This window comes from Microtus oregoni, unplaced genomic scaffold (genome assembly GCF_018167655.1).
Source record: "Microtus oregoni isolate MIOR12 unplaced genomic scaffold, Mior012 000042F_ref0000377, whole genome shotgun sequence".
NCBI lineage: Eukaryota > Metazoa > Chordata > Mammalia > Rodentia > Cricetidae > Microtus > Microtus oregoni.
In genome coordinates, this window is record NW_024543209.1 from 9,952,414 (window position 1) to 9,973,939 (window position 21,526).

General features: G+C 43.5%; 1 protein-coding gene across 10 annotated transcripts in view; it reads right to left on the bottom strand.

Annotated features, from left to right (window-relative positions):
• Positions 1 to 21,526, bottom strand: part of Rreb1 (ras responsive element binding protein 1) — a 122,605-nt gene that overhangs the window by 63,765 nt on the left and 37,314 nt on the right. The window contains exon 1 of one of the 10 annotated variants that reach the window (XM_041632665.1): positions 14,160 to 14,178. The exons of the other annotated variants lie outside the window; for them this stretch is intronic. The gene's annotated coding sequence lies outside the window, so the exon portion shown is untranslated. Of the gene's footprint in view, positions 1 to 14,159; positions 14,179 to 21,526 lie in introns of those variants that run through there. 10 annotated transcript variants of the gene reach the window in all.

Here is a 21,526-nt window from a genome sequence, read left to right on the forward strand (position 1 = left end):
TCTTAGAGAAGGCAGAAGTCTCTGGGAGGAGGAGTGGTGGGGGAAGCCAGCCCTACCTCCCACCCCCCCAGATAAGGGACAATGCTAAGCAAAGCCAGAAAGAGAAGATTAAGGAACCTGTCTCCAGGTCTAGGGAGATAGCAACAGAGAGATCAAAGATAAAAAGCAAGGATGGTTTAGAAGTAAAAGGTGGCATCCCATCTTCTGAAGATGAAATCTAAAATCTGTCCTCAGGCTCTCAGGAAATATGGAGTAAGTTGAGATGCCTAGGATGACATCAAGGGGCCTTGGCCTTTGTAATATTTGACTGAAAAGGCCTGATGTCCACAAATAGGTCTAGCATAAATACATGTGGGATAGTTTGTGAGGGATGTATGATGAGAGCTGACCTGCCCAGTTCAGGCCAATCCAGAACAAGATACAAAGCACAAGATACAAGAGTAGAAATACAGATATGAAAATGATTGAAGCACTTGACAAACTACAAAAAACATCTAAAGGGTGGGCTAAGCTGGGGACAGAATCTAACCTGACTAGCTATACCACCAAGTCTAAGCCTGCCCAGCCCCAAGCCCAATGCAAACCTATACATTTACTAACCAGGATGGCCCTGAAGGTTGAGAGAGTTGGGGCGGTGGCTCTCTGAATTCCAGGAAATTGATGTGTTTCTAGGCTTGGGGCTAGGCTATGCCTTGGATAGGTTGGCACAGGCTTGAGTAAAATGAAGGCTAAGGCATCCAACCCCTGATCAACTGAGCACAGTGAGGTGCTGCAGCCAACTGTGCAGTGCTTCCTCCTGAGTAAAGATGGGTTGCTAAGAGATGGAGACTGTACCAAGTTTAAGAGACAAGCGAGAAAGTAATGGGTGAGATGGCCACTCAGGGAAGAAAGAAAGATGCCAGGATCCTCTCTACTTCCTTCCTGACGCCTACAGGAAGTGCTCACTCTTTAACCAGTCACTCAGAAGCTCTCCATGTTTTAGCCCAAGTTTTCTTTCTGTCCTTGTCACTTACCAGTACCATGGCTACCACTCCTAAATGAGCATGACACCTCCTTGATTCTTGGGCTCTACCTCAAACTCACACCTCCGGGGGAAGGCCCAGCAGTCTGTCCTCCTAGTTCTCCAAGGGACTCTATTTAACCCTTGAACTAGTTTGTGAAGGTCAACAACAAGGTCAAAACCCCCAGGAATTTAAATCAACAACCTGAGAGCCACTAGCCTATCAAAGTCCTGAACAAACACCAAAGCACTGAAGCAGAAACTAAGAATCCACTTCCAACACTGAGTTTACTTCCTATAGCACAACTAAATAAGAAAAAAAAGGAAAAGGAAATCATCTACACGGGGGCCTTGTTTCTAGGTTCCTCTGGAGAAGGAGAAAGAGCATATCGGATACAAGCTTCAGACAGAATTAGGACAGAACTGCAATGCATGCATGGGTAGTCAGCAAATGGTGTTTTTCAAGTCTTTGCTACTCCTTGGAAATTCAGTTTATTTTATACTCGAGCACTTTGTCCAGAATTTCTGTGGACCTGGACAACTTCCCTTTGCTCTTTTCTCTGCCCCTCCTAGACAAGAAGAGATGTTAAACAAAGGGTGGACCGGAAGAGAGAGAAGAAACGTTAGAGAGCTTGACCATTGCCTCCTACAGCCTTAGCATTAGCTCAGGACCTACTGAGATATGTCAGGCTCCCGGAAGAGTTAGGATGGAGGAAGAGTGAATGGAGAACACTCCTCGGCTAGCTCAGTGCGTGTTTAGCATCTATGAGGACCTGGGTTCTATCCCTAGCACCATAAGGATGAAACCAAAATCAAACAACAACAAAATATGAACGGCTGGAAGATGCTGGCCTGAACCGTCGCCACGGTAGCCAGTCTTCTCCCAGCATCTCTTTGCTTCTTCAGAGGAAGGAGGCAGGCAGCACCTTCCCTGATCACACCCTTTCCTGTAAGCACACAGCACGGCGAAGAAGCAGACTCCTTGCAACTCTTTTCTCCCGCAGAACACATCTTACAGGCAGGATCTAACAACTGCCAAATTCACAAGGCCAAGACGCAGCTGCCACCTGGTAGCCATTTGTCACCCAGCACCCTCCTCCCCTGGGAGGGGAACATGGGTGGCCCTTGGCACCAGGCTGTGAGAAGAACAAGTCCCTGGCCCTCTCCCCAGGCAGGCCAGACTTTTCCTAAACATTAGTTTTTCTGCTTGGCATCTAGGCCCTGGTATTTCATCACTTTCTTGCCCAGCTTAGCAGAAGCCTGTACCATTCTCTACTTTACCAACAGCTGAGGAAAAGCGGGGTAAGAAGTTAAAGTGGTCTGCAGCCGTACAAGGAATGCCTGTGCAGAGAGAGGAGCAAGAGAGACAAATGTCCTAACCTACCTGTTGTGCATAGTCACCTGGTTTAGAGTGGGGACTAAGCTTGACTCCTCCCCTACCCCACCTCTAGAGGAATTCTGGCTTATCAGGTAAAAACAGGTACCGGAAAGGCTGGAGTAGGGCCTCTATAGTATGCCGAGACTGCAGAACTTGAAAGTGGAAAAGAAAAGGCTAAAGTCACAGAAAACAGGATTCGACTTAAGAGTATACCAGAAGCCTGCTTGTATTCAAGTATGCTAGTTCCAGAGAACTGGGGGTATTTCACGAGACATAAGCTCTATCTATGCCAGAAATGCAGTAAGCAGTTTATATGTATTCAATCCTTCTCCAAATCCTGTACAGCAACGACTAGTTATCTGATGGATGCTACACTACTCTTAAGGGATGAGGACAGAACTCCAGCCTGGGATTCTGTGACTCCATGATTCTTACACTTATCAAGACACCACAAAAGATCACAGAAGAATTCTTCAGTAGAAGGAAACAATCAATTTAAAGGACTGGGAAACCAAGGCAGCAGAAAAACAAGATATAATGGAGCTGGAGAGGCTGAGAATTTGCAGAGCTGGCTGCAAATGCTGCTGGGCTAGAAAGGATACATGCATCCCATTGGTCCACCAGGATAAGAATAAGGAATGGCAGCAGACAGTGCTGGGACCCAGACTGTTTGTTTGTTGGTTGGTGGTAGTATTTATTTCATCTTATGATTGTGGGTAACAGTTCATCACTGAAAGAAATCAGGGCAGGAGACTAAAAATAAGAACTGAGGCAGACAGATGGAGGAATGCTGCTTACTGGCTTGTTCTGGTTTGTGCTTAAAAACAAAACAAAACAAATCATGCAATTACTGGTGTGTAGAGGTCAGAGGTCAACATGTATGAGTTGGCTCTCCTTCCATCATGAGTTCCTGGAACTGAACTTAGGTTTACAAGCTTGGTGGTAGGCCCTTTTACCAGCCTTTGAAAGATAGAATGAGGCCCAGTAAGGCCATGAGCTTGCTTCTTCTGGGGATATCCAATAGAATGGGTAACCAACTAGACAAAACAATATTAATAAAAATAATTTTAAAAAGTTATCGTCTGACCAGACTATATGATTCTTCCCGCTGACAGGTTATATATTTCTGAGGCCTCAGTTCTCCTATCTGAAAGTGAAGTAAACTTATTAAAATACATGGGGAACAATATAGCACCCCACAGTCTGAGCTACTGATATTCTTGCTTCTTCACTGGGCATTCCCAGTCTCCCCTGGCCCCAGTGATAAATCCACCTCAAGTTGCCTCCAGCTTCCCTTATTAGATTGGCAAAGTTCTGACAGCAGACCAATTGATGATCTTTGTTTTAAAAACAAACAAACAACAAATCCCATCTCTGCCCACAAATGAGACAATTAAAAATGAGCAAATTGGCTTATCACAGATACAGTCCCATTGACAGCAAAGGGCAGAACAGCTGCTGACTCTTGCCATGCTGCACGACAAGCAGGAAATAAAGTCCATCCGGCTATGTGTGCTGCCGAACCAAATCCTGCTCAGCTCCACATTTGCTAAACACACTCCTGGCACCCGTGAGGACAGGGCCACGGCAGCTTCCTCCTTGTATGCCCTAACACAGCTCTTCTCTTCCAACCAGCAACTTGTCCGGTCCACTCAGGCTACTGGACTGCAGTGATCTGACTGTTCTGGGCATGTCTCTGAGATACAACTACATATCCTGTTACACTTACAGCTTGCGGGAAAGCTGGGGTAAAGTTCAGTAGCAGTTTGCAGAGTTTTGGCAATATCCTGCAACTCTTTCATGAGTCCCGAGGTCTCGGGCTGGCCTTTCTGATGTGCTAGGGAAAGGGCACAGACAGCAGCATTAAGAGTCTGGGCTCTTCCCTTGCAGGATCCCAGTGCAGACTAAGAACCCCAGGGCAAGTATCTAACATCAGATCAGAAGGGGCTACACATTCCAGTTGCAGAGAGACTCTCCTAGGAAAATCAAACTAATTTTGTGGAAGATAAAACTGTGTGAGTTGCTCCTCCCCTGGCTGCTTCTAGAAGGCACTGGAAGGTAGATGCACATCTTTTATTTGACCACTGGAAAAGTGGTCAGCTGTGGTCAAAATTTCACAGTGGGTAATCAGACATTACCAACTGTCAGCTGAGAATGACTGTCCGGGGGAAGTGATGTGCCCTAGCTCCCAGGGACCTGATAGGTGGCCCTCTGTGAATAAACAGATGGTCTTTCCTCCCCCATCTCCCAATTTTGCCTCTAAGAAAAGAATTCAATACTGCATGTGTGAAAGCAAACATACTCTAAAATATAAGTGGTTGATAAGTGTTTATACACAGTACAAACCAAAAAAAAAAAAAACCACACACACACACACACACACACACACACAAAACCAAACACTGGCTGAATTAGTCAAATGCGACTATTACGGTGCCAGATATGGTCCTCCTAAGAGACCCTGTGTCAGGAAATCGTGGCATAATCTGAGTACCAGCAGACTAGTCCAGTCCAGCATATGTCCGGGCTTGGGGAGATTAATGCAGTATATTGATGGAAGTCTGAGGCTCTGGTCCTCACTGCCCTGGCCTTGACCACTGAGGTCCTCACTGCCCTGGCCTTGACCACTGGGAGTGTAATTAGGTCATGACAACCGTACTGCCAGGGGTGGGGCATACGGGATTAGGCTTTGGTCTTGCTGCTGTGAAAGGCTGTTCTCCACTCCTGACCGGCTCTGAAAGAAGCCAGTGTCACAAAAGCACGTAGGTTAATTTGCTTTAGGTTGATCTCCTACCAGGTGCTGAAAGCACAGGCTTCCTGAACATGCACAAAATGTCGGTTCACATCTTCCAAGCCCCACCCTAAACAGACAGCTCCTTTACAAAGAACTGAATTCTCACCAAGTGTTAGAAACTACACAAAGAAACAAAAGGGGAAGATAATCCCAGAGAGACAGGTCCCTTTCTTGAACTCCCTCTCATATCTAGGTAACCACTAGGCCAACACTGAACCCACAGCTAAAGGAAAGGGATGCCCTGCCCCCAGACTTAGCACGGTCCCAGACATCTGGGACATGGCTGGACAATTCTGAGACAGCTACCTGAGCATAAGGAATCTTCCTAGTAACAGATTTGGATTACCAAGCTAACGTCCATTTACAAAGTAGGAGGTGATTTACACATTCTCAATCAAAACACAAGGAATTGCTTTCACATCTATGGAACAGAGTACTGCATCTCAAGCAGAATCCTTTGAAGTATCACCATAAAGCAAGCATGTGATAAAGGCACTCTCTGAATGTTCAAAAAGAACATCCCTACTCTTTATCTTCCTTTCACAGTTTGCCTCCGAGTGATAGGAGGGGCCAAACCTCTAACAGTCCAAACTTTATCTCCCACTGACCACTCAAAGCCAAAGGCTGGACTTCCTGCAGCTAGCCTGTTTGACTTGTTCCAAACACTTGCCTCTCCTGCCTGTTGCAATGCCTAAGCGACACCTGCCTACCATCCACTTCAGCAACAACTTGCAGTGCAACGGAGGAGCACACTTAAGATTGTTTTCACAGTTCTGACTTATCTTGTTTGCGCATGTGCTGCAGATATACCCATGGCACATGTGTGGAGGTCAGAGGACATCTTGCATTCTCTCCTTTCGCTATATGAGTCCCAGGGATAAAACGCAGACCATTAGGCTTGGTGGCAGATGTCTTTACCCACTATGCTGTCTCACCTGCCTGATGTGGGAGAGGCCTGCCATGGCCAAGAAGAGAACATGCTTTCTGTGGGCACTTACACAACAAACACAATAGCTATCTTCATCAAGATGTACAAACTGCAACAATAGCTAGAATAAAGCATAGATTATCTATTTTTTTTTTTAATAAAAGGATCTAACCCAGTTGTCCCTAAATTCATGAGCCTCATGCCTCAGCCTTTCGGTATTGAGATTACAGATGTAAGTCACTATTTCCATCCACATACACTACTATTCTTACAGTAAGCCGTATGTGCTACTTTACTCTTCTTTAACCAGTGGAACCAAGAGCACATGCTTGTGTGTGCCCTCAATGATGAATAGTGCTCTGGATCCCTTGTCAATCAGCCCACCCAGACCTACCCACTCAACCGTCTGAGTGCCTGGGTGTTCTATGGTTCAGTCCCCCAAAGCATTCAGATAACAGCAGCAAAAATCACTTCTCTGGGCATCAGTCAAGGAGGCTGTTAAAGCTGTGTTTCATACTCGTGTATGCACCGATTCCCCAGAGCACATTGGCTACTGCCCACCATGAGGGAAGCGTTCCATTTTTCTTAGCATTCAGTCAGTGAACATTAAGAAAACTGGTTTAGAAAATGATAAAAATCAAGATGCTAACCGTCACCTTTCTGGGGGTATGAAGGGTCTCTCTATAATCAAAGAATAAGGGTCATTTTCTTGTCTAAACACCTTTAGTTTCTCACAGTTTCACAGACAAGAGGAAACAGGCAGTAAGGATGGCAAGTCAGGCCAGGGACAAGAGAATGGGGTGGGGGGGGGGGGGGGCAGTGACAAACTAGACTATACAAGCTGAGTCCCCAGCACCACTTTCTATGCCTATACTCCAGAACACAGACAGCATTTCTTTAAAGGGGACTGCACAGAGGAGCTAAGCTATTCCACTCACAGCCTAGAACTGTCGTCCATGTGGCCTCCATCCCAGACAAAGAACCTAGCCAGTCAGGGGCCATGAAAGAACATGAGTCAGCTAGCTGGTTCACCCCACCAGCAAACAGCTTCAACACCCTGTACAAACAAACAAACAAAACCCCAGAAAACTTGCAAACAATGGTGTCTACAGTACTCATTGAATACACCTGAGATAAACTTCAAAGCTCTTAAAGATGCTCCATTACAATTCTGGAGAGAAAAACAAACACAAACAGCTGTAAGCACACTTCTACAGGGATGTCAGAAGCTGGTCATATCTTGGCAGTATCCCAGTGAGAAGACAATATTTTTTAAAGAAAACAAAAACCATAGTTGATATGGTGACACATATCTATTAATTCTAGCACTCTCAGAAAACCAAATCAGGGGCAGGCAAGATGGCTCAGCCTTCAAGGCCACCAAACCTGCTGACCTGAGTTGCATCCCTGGCACCTAAATCATAGAGGAAGAAAATGGATCCCTTAGGGTGATCTCTGATCTCCAAACACCACTATGATATATGTCTCTCTCTCGCGCACGCACACACACACACACACACACACACACACCACTTTCTCTTTAAATAAAAAATTAAATGAAAACCAAACCAAAGGTTTGACAACTGGCTGCCTTTTCACAGAAATGTATTTACAGTAAACGCAGACATGTAAAAATAAAAACTAAAACAATCCTAAATGTGCCACCTCTTTATTCCCTATAGTTCCCTAATTCTCTGACCTGGTTGAGATAAGAAAAAATCCTTTTACGATTCTCCTATAGGTGACTACTAATTGTGGTAATGACATTTTTGGAGCCTCTGGCCAAGGCTTATTTTGAATGAAATGAGAGTTTGGGACATAGATATGCTGGCAATTCTAGTTCTATCTTATGTCGAAATAATGTGTTACTAGTTCTAACCCAAATCTATAGCAAATTAGAGTGGCAATCACATGAGACAATGAAAGTTACTGAAGATGCTCTATGCTCTAGGCGGGAAGAGAACCTGAGCCCACCATGTGCAGGCAGTGGAGGCCACTAAGGCTCCGGGTATCAAAAGCTCAAGGAAGTGAACAAGCGCCTGGCTAACAGGCTGGAAGACAGAGCAGACACAGAGTGAAATTACAACCCAAGGGAAAGCAGACCATGAGCCAACTGCTTTAAAGCTGTGGGGCTCACCAGAGGCAGGAGGTGCAGAACATGAGGGCACTAGGGCAAAGGCAAACCTCAACTTGAAGAAAGGACCCAGCTTTTGGGGCAAATGTTAGCATCGAGAACACAGTGTGGAGAAAGCATAGCTTCTAAGTAGACCATTTTCACCCTCCTCTAGTGAGATGCTGAAGCCCATGGTTAGTTTGTATTTATTTATTTAATCACCTTTGCTTTTAAGGTAAGGACATCAAGTGACTGAGATTGTTCTCTAAGGCCCTTACTTGTCGAAAGAAATTAACCACCCCTATTCCACCACCCCGCCCCCCATCTAACTACAAACCTTTTGCTTTGTTTCTGACCCATGAAAATAAACTCCTCTGGGAGCCCTCAGAGCATACAGCACATTGTGAGAAAGGAGGGAGAGTGGAGTAGGGGAAATGGCAAAGATGAGGCTGGCAGAAAGACTCTGAGGTCAAGGTTCCATCTGGGAAGGGATGAACTTTAGCCTGCCACTGTGGAAACCCACTGATTTTTTTTTCCCCTAATCATATCCATACTTTAAAAAGCTTTTGACTTGAGGCACAAAACCACAGTTAGGAGGGAACTATGACAGTTTAAAGGACAGACAGGAAGAGGTCCTGGTGGGGAGGGGGCACAGAGCATCACAAAGGGAGACCTGAGAAGAGGCCCTGTGGCAATATTCAGAATGCCCCTGGGCTGCCCACCTTAGGTAACAGTGGGTGACAAAGCAGTTAGCAGATGAGGGAAATTCCTCCTGCAGGAGGGAGTGTGGCCCACACCGTGGAATGTGACTGTGGGAGCAGAATTAAGAAAGTCCCAGGTCCTTGGGCTTGGCAAGAGGCTCCTTTGTCTGCTAAGCTGGCTGTCCAACTTTTAAAAGTTTTATGTGAGTCTGCTTTAAATGGCTAGTCATGACCAGAGGCTACAGCACTGGATAGGGCAGGTCTGTGATGCTTTTCTCTAGTATTCTTGGGTTACTACACATTGTAGTCCTTTGTTTTTAAGCCCCAAGGCAGGAATAAAAATAGTCTAGTATGGCCTTCCCTGTAGGCATGGGAGGGGGAGGTAGCCCGCAGACTTAACTTACTTTGCTTACTAGTTATGAGCTTCAGTACATAAAGGTAAACAGCCCACGAAACCAGCAAGACAGGGGCATCTCCTAAGCAGGCAAATGAGCCATCCCTACCTTCCTCATACACACAGATCCTGCCAAACTGGGCCCTGCCTCAAACAAAGAAAAGTGGTCAAAACACTGGAAAAATGTTTATAAATTTGGGTCTCTTTTAAATGCAGTTTGGGAATAGAGGGGAGAGCTAAGACTGCTAAGAGTGCTGGCCAAGCATGCCTGAGGCCCTGGGCTTAAGCTTCAGGTCTGCAACAAAAAAACCATAAAAAGCAAGTTGGTACATTTAAGCATTGATGAAGCTAGTCTAAAATAAACATAATACCTTGCATACTAAATGTGTAGCATTTAAAATTATGGCAGAGGCTAGTGAGCAGGGCTCAGTGGGTAAAGGTACTTGCCACCAAGCCTGAAAACCTGAGTTTGATTCCCAGGACCCACATGGTAGAGAGAAGCAACTTCTAAAAGTAGTCCTATCTAGGGGCTAAAGAGATGGTTCAGCTGTTAGAAGCACTTGCTGCTCTGGCAGGGGAATTCAGGTTCCTAGAATCCACTTGGTGCCTCACAACCATTGATAACTGAGTTCTAGGGGATCCAACATCCTTCTATGGCCTCTGAGGACAACAGCACATATGAGGAGCACATATAGGCAAAACACTCAGACACATAAAACTAAATTTCTTAGACGAACAAAAACAACAGGCACGGTGGTGTTCATCTTTAATCCCAGCACTCAAGGGAAACAGGCAAGTAGGTCTCTGTGTTCAAGGCCAGCAAGATCAAGGAGAATAGGGATACACAAAAAGACTCTGTCTCAAAACAACATATATACACAAATATAGAAGTTAAAAGTTAAAAAGATAAAAAAAAAGAAGTTAAAAGTTAAATAAATAGAATGAGAATTTGAAATGTACATTGACACATAGGGGCACATGCTGAGACAGCAGGAACCCCAAGTTCAAGGCCAGCCTAGGGCAGAAACATAGTGAGTTCCCTGTAGCCTGGGCTACGTTACATAGCAATACTGTTTTGCTTTGTTTTGCTGTGTGTGTCCTCTCCTACATTCAATATAGATGCAAATAAATCAGGAAGGGCAGGTTACAATCAGAAGATTTAAGTAAAGTGGAACAAAGCCCTTATGATTCTGTCCAAAAATCAGAACTATATGTTAGTCTCATGGTACTAAGAGATTTAAAAAAACCTCTCAACATAGTTACTGATTTACAACATGCAGAAAGAGTTGTTTTGCATATTGAAACTGCTGAACTTATACCAGATGATACAGAATTGACTTTATTCATTCAGGTTCAAGTATAATAAGGAATAGACTGTATTCCATATACATAACACATATCTGATCCCATATGGGTCTGCCAGGTCATCTAGAACAAAGTAATGCAGAAATTGATCAATTATTGATTGGAAATGTACTGAAGGCCTCAGAATTTTTCACATACACACAAAAATCATGTCAATTGCAAAGGTTTAAAAATGACTTTTCTATTACATGGCAAGAAGTCAAGGAAATTATAAGGAGATATCCTCCTTGTTCTTTATACAACCAAACACCACTACCTGCCAGAAGTAACCCCAAGAGTACTCAAAGGAATTAAATCTGGCAAATGGATGTACTCCATTTTGTAGAATTTATAAAACTAAAATATGTACACCACACCGATTGATACATATTCAGGTTTTCAATTGGCAACTGCCTTGAGTCCAGAAAAGGCTGATTTGGTAATCACACATTTACTAGAAGTTATGGCCATCATGGGTATACAAATAAAGACAATGATCTAGCATATGTCCCTAAGAAAATGAAAACTTTTTTATGTATTACAATATAAAGCACATATATTCAAGTATACCACACAATCTTAGAGGCAGAGGCAGGCTGATCTCTGTGCGATTAAGGCCAACCTGGTTTACAAGTGCCAGACTAGACAAGTTCCAGGCAGGGCTAGACAGTGAGTCCCCGTTTCACAACCCCTTCCCAAGGTACCTTAAGAACAACAAACAGGACATGCATGCTCGCTTCCAAAGATGTGGAAATAAAATACTTCTAAGGTCTCAAATATTATTTATATTTATGTATTTGTATATATGTATTTTGAGATAGAGTCCCAGTGTAGAGTCCTAACTTGGAACTCACTACTTAGGTCAGGTTAGCCTTGAACTCATAGCGATCCACTTGCCTCTGCCCCTCTAGTACTGGAATTAAAGAAATGTACCAATATAACTGATAAAAATTTATGATAAAAAGCCACCTCTACCCACTCACAACTACACAGACAAAATCCACTGCTAGGTCAAGAGAGGGGGCGACTCACAAACTTAGTACCCAGATGAGAAATAGGCAGAAGGCGGCAGAGCATTAGGTCTACCAGAAGGAGACAGGTGTGTACTCGGGGAAGGGTATGGGAGTGGAAAGCCTCATGGGGAAGCTGATACTCAAGCACCAGGTGCTGCTGAAGGGCAAGGGATGATTACAGAGGATGGGGGGGGGGCAAATTATGGGGAACTGGGAAAGATGGGTTTGGAGTAGTGAGGGGTATAGGCTCAGAGTAGTCTGAGAAGATGATGTAAGAGTTCAGAAAACTTGTTTGAACATGGAGACTGGGGGAGGGGTGACTGACTAGAAAGGGGAACAAAGGGAATGGAGAAGATAAACCAGAACAACTTTCAAAGGCAGGCAGGCAGGCAGGCAAGAGAAGGAGAACAACCACAGGCGAGGGGCCTGAGGCACCAGAATGGACCAAGATGGTTGACAGAGTTAGGCTAAATTCTGTTAGACCCTGGGTGTGATGCAATACATAGAGGCCTGCCCAGAAGGTGGGCAGTAAGTAAAATAGTAAGGGGCGGGAGCGTGAAATAGAACTGAAGAGACGCCAGCACTCCCCACCCAAAGCATAAAGACCAGTGGACAGAGCCCTTTCACCTGCATATGGCATAGTGAAATCTTTCCTGGGGCGGGGTGGGGTCTTCATCTTTAGCACACAGGAATTCAAAGATTTGGTTGGATTGGTAATCTCCAGAAAAAAGGTAGTTAGTTGGTCCTATCTGTGGGTCAGAAGAAGAAAATGGGGCAAGCCATAGTTTAATGACCAAAAAACCCCAGAGATCAGGCAGGAGACAGGCCAGTGGCTGTCAGAGATAAACAGACTCCCTCTACCCCCACCCTCTACCACCAGCCCAACAGCCAAGGAGGATGAAGTTCAACAGATGGGAGCTCTTAGCTTAAGTCTTTAGAGGCACATGACCTCAAGGTGTTCTCCAAGGGTCCTGAGCTGGTGCATTGCTCACATTTTATACTTCCAAGGTGGAAGCAAGATAGAGAAGGTGCAAAGTCATTCTCTGTCATACGAGGAACACGAGTCCAGCCTAGGGTACACAAATCTACTTATATACATACCCTCACTTATGCACATCCCAGACATGTCTATAATCTATAATCCCAGAAGCACTCGGGCTACTTTGTGAGTTACAGCTCAGACAGAGCTACAAAGTAAAACCCTGTCTCAAAAAACACTGCACCCCTACCTCCTCATCCGTGACCCCCACATCAAATGGCCCAAGGACAGTGAAATGGTACTTCTGGGAGGCCCTTCCCCTACTCAGGGAGTCTATGGCATCCTGCTTCCCACTCCTGAAGGGTGACAGAGGAAAAAGAATTATGTGTTATTTTAAACACTGCACCTTATATTCCAGTAGAGAGGTAAGCCTGTTACTTTTCTTCCAGCTGACACCCAATCCAGTCGTGAACCTGTTCTCCTAAATATAAACTTGTAGATTCCACATACAAATTACCAAGGGCACCAGATCTCCCAGAGAAAACACCTTGCAAATTCTCAACCCAAATACTTTTCACATTTTCTTTCTGGGCTGAACTTTGCCGCTCTAATAGAGATACCGCTCAGTGTAAACGCAGGTTGACAGCTCATACAAGACAGGGTCCCACTATGTAGTCCTGGCTGGCCTGAAACTCAGAGATCCGCCTGCCTAGGCCTCGTCAAGTGCTAGAATTGAAGACATGGGCCACCACGGGCACTGTGATCTGGCAGTTCTCACAGGTTCAGTTACATCTGGACCAATCTGTGAGTCAATCAAATCAGCGTGCATTGAGTTTTAGAGTAGTTTAGATTTGACTCAAGATTTCCATCAATTATATACACCATCATTGGAGTACTTAACTAAAACCAAACCATTTAAACTGGTGAAGGGGAAGGAAGTAGATGGTAGGCACTCCTCCCCTGTATCTCTGCTATTCTCATCTCTATTCAATTACTAGACGAGCAACTGTTTCTCAAAGGAAAACCCTAGACTTCAGTCTGAATATTAAAACCTCGGCTGAGCAATAGTTTGAAGAAAACTAAAAATTTCAACAATTTGAGAATGAAATATTATGTTCAGACCATACAGAGCATAGCAGTTGTTCCCAAATAACATGAAACCTGAAAGAGGCAACGCTATCTTTACCCTCCACCTAGAGAGAGTCAAAGCCAGGACACTGTCCCCTGTAGCGCTGCCAAGGAACCATCTTAACTGCAGCCTGATGAGTACAAGGGACAAAGCAAGTGAGAAAATGCATGGGCCAGCAACGGACCAATGACAGCAAGATATCAAACCTGCCTGGAAGAAAACGAACATCATCCAATTTTATTTATTATTTAAAGATGTATTCATTTTTATAATATCTGGCATATACATTATAATGCATGTATAAAATATACATATATCATATTGTATACCATATATTATAATATAAAATCTATACACATATACCATGGGTCTGCATGTCTACGTACGATGCACGTGTCTGAGGAGACCAGAAGAGGCACTGGATCTAAGAAATTCCTATGATTGGAGTTTCAGAAGGTCATGAGCTACCATGTGGGTTCTGGGAATCCAATCCAGGTACTCTGGAAAAGCAGCCAGTGCTCTTAAATGCTCAACAATCTCCAGCCCCTGTCACAAAATTTAAAGGATGTAAGGAAATAAGCAGTTCTTAATGTCATTTGGAAACATAGGCTAAAATGCTAATAATTAGATCCCCTCCACGTAACCCCTTCCACGAGCCTTCAAGAGGAAGGCTGAAAATTATTTTACCCCATCTCTTGGAAGGAAAACCACATTTTCTCTATTAACACAGCAGCAGACTCAAGAGAAACCTTTAAACTGCTTGATGGAATCCAGTTTCACACAGGCATCTCAGAGAGGACAGAGAGATGAAAGGCCAGAGAAGACTCAAAGGGGAAGGCGATGAGAACGGGGCCTCCCACCTCCTAAGCCAGAAGATTGCACATAAGTTAACTGAAGAAAATGTTCTTGTAATGTGACTGAACTACTTCACTCTGAGAAACCACTTCCCACTAATGCTTTGGCTCTACCCTAACAACCTTATTCTGTTTATTGTTCAGTTTTAAATGACTGAGCAACTGTAGCCCAGCTATGCATCTCCACGATTGGCCAACACTGTCAGTAGCCCACCACACACGTAAACCACCAACGAATGAAGCTCATGGTATGGGGGCTTAACTTAAAATGTGAACTGTCACTGTCACACCACACTTCCTGTCTCCATTCAAGAAAAAGTAAAAGATTACAATAGGGCCTGGCAAACTGTCATCCTAAAGATCAATCAGCAAGAGCACACAGTGTGGTTATGGAGCAGACTCAAGAGCCATTCTCTGAGCCTGGGTTCAATTGCTACATCTAACACTTGCATTCTGACGTTGTGATGCTACCCTCTGTGCCTCAGTTTCCAAGAAAGTAACAATAGTTACACCATATGGTTGCTGAGGGCAAGAGGAGTGAGTACATTTGTTAAGTGCTAAGGGACAGGGACACACAGTATAACCCCCCACACACACACACACACACTTGCTGTTATCATATTTGTGATTGTATGTTTCAGGGATATTCACACTAGTAAGCACTTATCAGTACTTTAGGCTCAATTCCTCAATCATAAATGCAACTGGTGCTAAAACTTAAAGTAAGTCATTCTTAATCTTTACCATGAACTCAGTAAAATGCCTTAGCAGGGCCCCACTGCAGTTTCTTCTTTTGCTTATGGTGTGAATTATCAATCAAAGAACTGAGGGCCTGGCACATAAAAGCAAACACTCTACAATGGAACACGCCAGCTCTCCAGCTTCTGCTGAAACATTAAGAGAAGCTTAATCTTTGGTACCAACAGGTTCCCAGATGACACTTTCTTTGCTGCTTATTTGGGGAACCACATTTTGAGAATCACTGTGAAGTGAACAGTTAGCTCGTGTTTAGGCTCTAGGCCCTGCCTTCATTTATTTATGTTCTGAGTCAGGAGATGAAAAGATAAACAGACAAAGCAGGTGACTCACTCACCTTTGCGTTCAGGCAAGTCACATTGATAGTTAGGGCCAGCGAGCTGTGAACACAAGGGATGCATATCACTACAGGCTAGGGCTTTTTAAAGCTGCCCATAAGACCTGCTGGCATGTCTTGCTGCCACCTGTAAGCATGCATAATGCCAACATGGCCACATTACCACTGCAGCCTGAATCCTCGAATCACCAACATGGGATAGAGTTAGACTAATGTTGTAACTCTTCAACAAGTAAAGGCATGAGTTAAATGTTTTAGAGCTCAAGGCTTATTCGATACCTCATTCAATATAGCTTAAATGAACCAATGTCTCTCAGTGACATGGTTGCACACACCTTTAATCCCGGCACTCAGAATGCAGAGACACATGAATCTCAGAGAGTTCCATGCCAGCTTTAGTTTACATAGTGAGTTCCAGGCCAGCCAGGGCTCCAACCTGAAATCCTGCCTGTCTTAACTAACAAACCGATCGACAAACAAACAATGCCTATCATCTCTATGACACAAATACCCACATCATATCCAATCTATTAAACACTCATGTACATGAGGATGAATTATCTGCAACAATGTTTTTATGTTTTCCCTTTTGAAGTCTTTTTCTAGTCAATTATAAAAATTTCTCACTGCAGTACGCTCATGAAACAATTGTCAAAGAGAAAGCTAAATATGCTAACAAGTATTTCCAAGGTGAAAAGTAAACACTGGAGGACTTGGAACAAGAGTTCGGTTAGATGAAGCCTTACAGAAGGCCTTCTCTACCTATAGCTCCTATAATGCTATCTTCCCGCATCCCCAAATTCCGAAGTTTCTAAAGCAATACTGGGACCTGCTATGTGCTGACCGCTATGCTGTACTGAATCATGAGTGAAGTCACGTACGAACTGTATTAGATATAAATAATCTAGAGATTACTAAATCTTAGCATCCTTGGTAAGGGATCTTGAAAGTTACTGCCTGTAGGCAGAGAAGGGTGACTGTGCACTTCCCTCTCTTTACTGAAACCCTTTGACTCTCTCTCTCTCTCTCTCTCTCTCTCTCTCTCTCTCTCTGTGTGTGTGTGTGTGTGTGTGTGTGTGTGTGTCTCTGTCTCTCTCTGCTTCTCTGAGACAGACTAAGAACACAAAGCTTCCGTTTTATTTGTGTGTGGACTGATAACTTATTTTGCCCAAAAAGAAAAGGAAAATCCCTTTTTTCTAAGGGATAGGGCAGGATATCACTAAGTTGTCCAGGATGGCCTCAAAAATCTCAGTTTCCCTAAGTGCTATGGTTAGGCGCATGCATGTGCAATGCCAGGTTTAAACTAGACAATGAAATACACACAATTGGAATAACAAGAACAGAATCACGCATGGCCTTCCAGTGTATTGAGCCAGAACAGCAATTCCCTGGAGGGCTATCCATGGGGACCCTAGTCTACAACTCATTTCAAAGGAGGAAGAATTCCTCCTAGAATATACCATCATTCTACACAGAACAAAAGGACAGGGACAGACACACACACACTTTCAAAACTTTTTTCTTAAGGAGGGCTTCCTGTTCCCCTCTTGGCACTGTTGAAGTTCAGCATCTGAGATGAAGGAAGCTTGTTGTGCCGGGCTCCCTTGAACACATTCTTTGGGTGTCACATTCCATCTTTTTAGGTATTTTTCTGTAGCTCCCTCTAAAAAAAGGTCAACACTCATGCAATACATTTAGTCCTACATTAAACTCAGCTGAAAAAAAATCAGAATTAAAAATAAAAGGGGTTAGAGAGAGGCTCAGCTGTTAAGAGCAGTGGCTGCTCTTCCAGAGGTCCTGAGTTCAATTTCCAGCATCCACATAGTGGCTCACAACCAGCTACAATGGGATCTGATTCTCTGGGCATGCAGGCATAAAACAGAGTACTCATACATAAAAGTAATTAATTAATTTTTAAAAAAGAAGAAAACCCAGATAGGGTGCAGTGGTGCTACCGAGAAGACTGAAGCAGGCAGACTGTTTGAGCCACTGAGTTTGGAGCTAGCCTGGGTGACACAGCAAAAGGCCCTCTCCAAATGCCCATCCCACGTACCCGATCCACGCTGGATCACTTGCCAGGCAAGCTCTCTGCCACTACACTGCATTACCAGCCCTGAAAACCTAGCTTAACCTACCACTCCCTGCAAAGTGTTGTTCTACTTGTATTAAGAAAACCAAAAAAATCTTCAACCAAGTCGAGCACTGGTGGCACACACCTTTAATCCCAGCACTCGGGAGGCAGAGGCAGGTGGATCGAACTCTGAGTTCGAGGCCAGCCTGGTCTACGGAGTGAGCTCCAGAACAGGCTCCGTAGCCTGAGAAACCTTGTCTCGAAAAACAAAACAAAATTTTCATCTGAGTCCTAAAGCAGGATCACTTCTTCACTTTTCATAAGGAAATAACATGGCACATTCTCCTAGACCTTTTTTTTTTTTAAAAAAATAAGGAATTGTATGCCATTAGAACAAAATATTAACTAAAGGAAACAGCATCATATCTTATGAGTGACTTTCCCACAAAATTCCTAAATGTTTTATTATTCAGCCAAGTGACTTTACAATATTCATACTGTTTCATCCAACCAGAGTCCTTGAATGTTCATCTGTGAAACAGATATGGGGATCCAACGTTGAGAAAACAAAACCATATAAAGCAGTACTACATGGCTCTTGTGGTCTAACTTGATCACTTTATTTCTCCTACATACATGTCCATCAGAGGAGAATCTGGCTGTAAGTAAATTCCTGGGATTTTATAAACCCAAACCCCCATTTACTTATGCTCAGGTTTGCAGTGTCATATCTATATCTATAAATTATGAGATAGTTTATCAAGATGACCCCTCTGCCCTGGCCAGACCTGGTTGAGTCAGCTTCTCTGAGGTGCTGCCACAGGGGACTGGAAGTGACTGCCTTTTCTGGTCTCCCTGCTGTTGCTTCTCCCTAAACTCCAACTTACACCCAAATATTGTAGCCCGTTCATGCCATGGTCTTGGGATGTGTCAATATTCATATAAAATTAAGGCCAGGAACCAAACTCAGCTCTCAGCTCAACGATTCCCAAGGCAGAACACCCTTTCTATTTTGCAGTTCCTCCTCTGAGTGGACCGAGGCACAGAGAGTGCCAGCATTTTCTACTCCTGGAACTGGCTATACAGATCACGTGACTGCTGAAATCCCTGGACAAAAGCTGGCATTGTCCACTTTTCCTTGAAATCTCCAAATCCAGGATAAGACCAGCAATCAAGTAACATCTTAATCCTCCAACAACCTTAAATCAATTGATCAAGTTTTTCTCCTTGGGTTTCCTCACCCTCTTGATAACTAACTTGATATCTATAAGAGCAATTTTAACCAACTTTAAAGCTCATTGGTAGTATATCTATTTAAACTTATATTTATAGTAGTTATAAAGCGGAAAGAGCTTTTTAAATAGTGGATATGACAGGCTGAAGGGCAACTAACAGCCCAGCAACAGCTGTGATGGCTTCAGAATTCTGCAGGGACATCAGAGGATAAACTGGGAGCATGCACTTTCCTGCTCTCTACCCATCAGCTCCAACGGAACAAAGCTCTCTATGCCTGTGATTCACAGGGCCGCTCTCCAGGCAGCCAGAGGCTATTCCATTCCAAGCCTGGACACTTCCCTACCCGCACCTCCAGTTCTACCACTCTGCTAACAGTGTTCCTGAGGCTCCACCTACCAGCGGAGATGACAAATGGAGTAGCCTTCACAACCTGCCACAGGTCACTTCTTCTAGTTGCCACAAATTTCAAAGACAAACTATTCCAACCTCTCAGCAACACTTTCTGTACATATCCTCTGTGCTATTCCCACTTCAAAGGGACAGCTCCCAAACCTAGCACTTGCTTCATGGGAAGTCCTGGCTTTTAATTTCCTTTCTAGCTACTCTGGGCAGCTAACATATAAACGATTAATTCCTATTTCTTATATATAATTCAAATGTGCTTTTCAGACTGCCTGACACTCTGAGAAAATGACTACAATCTAAGAGAATCCTTTCCACCTTTAGTGTGGCAATATGGCTAGACTCAATTTTAACTCTAAAATTCAAACAAACAATTTTGCATAGAAAAAAACACCAAGGGCTTATCTGAAAAGGAAGTTCACATTATCCTTACATCAATGTAAGTAATGTACTACAGCAAATTTAAATGTACAGAATAAGTCTTAAAGTTAATATATTGAAAGCTTAATGTATCCACAAGTGACTATTAGATCTGGTCCTTGTGGGCATGATGAAAAGTCTGCAAAACTATCCCGGCACACAGAAGGCTGAAGCAAAAGAGCAGTAGTTAGTTTAAAGCCAGCCTGGGCTACAAAGAAGAGCCCTGACTCTTAAAAAACAAACAAACAAACAACAACAAAACCACAACACAACACATACACACAATCAGACTAGAGATGACTCATTTAAGAAGGTTCGCTGCTCTTGCAAAGGACTTGAGTTTGGTTCCCAGCATCCACATTGGGTATCTGATGTCCTCTTCAGGCACCCACACTTACATGCAAATAACCACACATATCTATGAAATAATAATGCAATAATAAAATAAATCTTATAGTACAGTCTAATTCCAAGATCCCTTTTTCTAGTGTCTTTCAGGGTACCTAGGACTTTTCTGGTGTGGAGGCATCTACTTTCTTTAAAACAGAAAAGTTTTAAAAACAAAAACAATGGCATCTTTGGACTGGACAGATGTCTCAACAGTTAAGAGCAGTTGTTCTCACAGAAGTACAGGGTTCTATTCCCATCACCTATACAGTGTCTCACAACTGTCTGTAACTCAGTTACAGAAGATCTGATGCCCTTTTCTGACCTCCATGGGCACCAGACAGGCATATGGAGCACAGACATACTTTCAAGCAAAACAATCAGACATGTAAAGTAAAATTCTAATTTTTTTTCTTTAAAAAAAACACAGTGGGGGCTGGAGAGATGGCTCAGAGGTTAAGAGCACTGGCTGCTCTTCCAGAGGTACTGAGTTCAATTCCCAGCAACCACATGGTGGCTCACAACCATCTGTCCTGAGATCTGGTGCCGCCCTCCTCTGGCGTGTGAGCAGAATGTTGTATGCATAATAAATAAATAAATCTTTAAAAAAAACAGTGGTATATTACTTTAGTTATAAATACAAAAGACAATTCACATTAAGAATATAAACAAAGCTGGGCAGTGGTGGTGCACACCTTTAAGCCCAGCACTCAGGATGCAGAGTTTGAGAATAGCCTAAAGAGTGAGTTCCAGAATAGCCAGGGTTATATACAGCGAAATCCTGTCTCAAAAAAACAACAAAATAATGCTAGTGCACCACACAAATCAGGTTATTGCCAGGATTTAACTTGTGTGTCTTTTAAAACCTTATTTTATATAAATCTCCCTTATATGCTATTCACCCCACTAGCTCTCACTCATTCTGGACCTGAAGTGCCAAATAAGTGATCTCCACATAAGTGATGCCGTACACAGGAGACAACTACATACTAACCGATTGACTACTGTCTCCATGGTGATAGCAGGCCATCTGGAAGTACTCAGGTGTCATTTTTCTAAACATTATGTAATATTTAGAAACTACTAGTAATAATTAGCAATTATGCTCATAATAATCTAGAAACAAATGTAGAACACTTGAAAATGCTTTGATTTTTTTTTTGTCCGTTTTGTTTTCTCTTGGTGTATCTCTTTGTACCACATACATGCAGAATACAAAGAAGACAGAAGAGGGGGCCAGACCTCCTGGTGTTACAGACCGTTCTGAGCTGCCACACTGGTGCCATGAAT